The sequence below is a fragment of the Mirounga leonina genome, unplaced genomic scaffold (assembly GCF_011800145.1).
Source record: "Mirounga leonina isolate KUSES-001 unplaced genomic scaffold, KU_Mleo_1.0 Mir_91, whole genome shotgun sequence".
Classification (NCBI taxonomy): Eukaryota; Metazoa; Chordata; class Mammalia; order Carnivora; family Phocidae; genus Mirounga; species Mirounga leonina.
The window spans coordinates 50,170,594-50,172,808 of NW_023270839.1; the positions used below are offsets into that span (position 1 = coordinate 50,170,594).

Genomic DNA, 2,215 nt, shown 5'->3' on the forward strand with positions numbered 1-2,215 from the left:
TCTCATTCTTTCTCTCAAATAAATAAATAAATAAAATCTTTAAAAAAAAAGAAAACATTTAAAATCCTATCATTAAGTCAACAAGAAATGTAAAAAGTCTATATGAAGAAAACTTTCTTGACTAGGGCCATGTAAAACAAAAAACACATGGAGTACCAAAATATGTTCCAGTATAGAATTATATATATATGACAACAGTTTTCCTCCAATTTATCTATAAATGTATAAATCCATAAATGTAATTTGGTATACCACAAATATAATTAAAATGCCAGTGGAATTTGACATAATAATTCAAAAGATAAAATGAAAAAAGAAATGTGTGAGAATTAGTGAGGACAGTTTCTAAAAGAAGAGAAATGAACGGTGCTTTTCCCTATTAGATATTCAAATGCAGTATAAAGTTCTAATAATGAAAATAGTTTGATACTAAAGCAGAACTTGGTAGATTTATTTTTTTATTTTTATTTTTTTAAAAGATTTTATTTATTTATTTGACAGAGAGAGACACAGAGAGAGAGGGAACACAAGCAATGGGAGTGGGAGAGGGAGAGCAGGTTTCCCGCCGAGGAGGGAGCCCGATGTGGGACTCGATCCCAGGGCCCTGGGATCATGACCTGAGCTGAAGGCAGACACTTAACGACTGAGCCACCCAGGCGCTCAGAACTTGGCAGATTTAATGTAACATTGAAAAGGCCAAAAATCAGACTTTTGGTTTGATAGGAATTCAATGGAAAAGCAAGCAATGATTCAGTATATATTACTGGTGCATTTGAAAAAATTTAAAGTCAGACCTCTCTGCACCCCACCATTTACCAAAACCTTCTTCAGATGGATTAAAGATTTAAATGTAATGATAAAACCACAAAGGCACTAGACAAAAATATACGTGACTCTTCCTGTAACCTTGGGATGAGGATGGGCCTTCCAAGTGGCACAAGGAAGGTAGACCCCAGACGGGAAAGACCAATGAGTTTGACCGCATAAAAGTGCAATGACTGTTGTGCTTTCCAGGCATCCCCATGAGGGTGGCATCGTCTTTAAACCCTGCATGGCAATCCCTGACACAGCACCATGATGCCCAGGGAAGACAGGGTGACCTGGAAGTCCAGCTGCTTCCTTAAGATCATCCAACTCTTGGGTGATTATCCAAAATGCTTCACGTGGGAGCAGACAACATGGATTCCAAGCAGATGCAGCAGATCCGCACGTCCCTCCACGGGAAGGCTGTGGTGCTGATGGGCAAGAACAAGGCCATCCAAGGGCATCTGGAGAACAACCCAGCTCTGGAGAACCTGTTGCCTCATAACTGGGGGAATATGGGTTTTGTGTCACCAAGGAGGACTTCACTGGGATCAGGGACATGCTGCTGGCCAATAAGGTGCCAGCTGCCGCCCGTGCTGGCGCCATAGCCCCCTGTGAAGTCGCTGTGCCAGCTCAGGACACTGGTCTGGGGCCCGAGAAGACCTCCTTCTTCCAAGCTTTCGGCATCACCACTAAAATCTCCAGGGGCACTATTGAACTCCTGAGTGATGTGCAGCTGCTTGAGACTGGAGACAAAGTGGGAGCCAGTGAAGCCACATTGCTGAGCATGCTGAACCTCTCCCCCTTCTCCTTGGGGCTTTGGGCTGATCATCTAGCAGGTGTTTGGCAAGGGCAGCATCTACACCCCTGAAGTGCTTGACACGACAGGGGAAACTGCATTTTCACTTCCCAGAGGGTGTGCGTGTTGCCACATCTGTCTGCAGCTAGGTTACCCCACTACTGCATCAGTGCCCCATTCTACCATCAATGGATACAAGCGGGTCCTGGCTTTGTCTGTGAAGGCTGATGACACCTTCCCACTTGCTGAAAACGGTCATGGCCTTCTTGGCTGATCCATCTGCATCTGTGGCCACAGCCCCAGCCAAAGTTGAAGCAAAGGCAGAGTTGGAGGAGTCCAATGAGGATATGGGATTTGGTCTCTTAGACTAATCACCAAAAGCAACCAATTCAGCTAACTTTATTTGTGAAACAAGGAAATGTAGGCTTACTTCTCTTACAAAAAAAGCAATGTTTATTGCTGTTTATTATTTATGACAGACAAATGGGTTGATAACCTTACAAAAAGAGGTTTAATGGGGTGTCTGGGTGGCCCAGTCATTAAGCATCTGCCTTCGGCTCAGGTCATGATCCCAGAGTCCTGGGATCGAGCCCAGCATCGGGCTCCCTTCTC

General features: G+C 44.2%; 1 pseudogene; it reads left to right on the forward strand.

The window, feature by feature from the left end:
* The first annotated feature begins 1,077 nt into the window (after positions 1 to 1,077).
* Positions 1,078 to 1,974, forward strand: LOC118003291 (annotated as a pseudogene).
* The last annotated feature ends 241 nt before the right edge of the window (positions 1,975 to 2,215 follow it).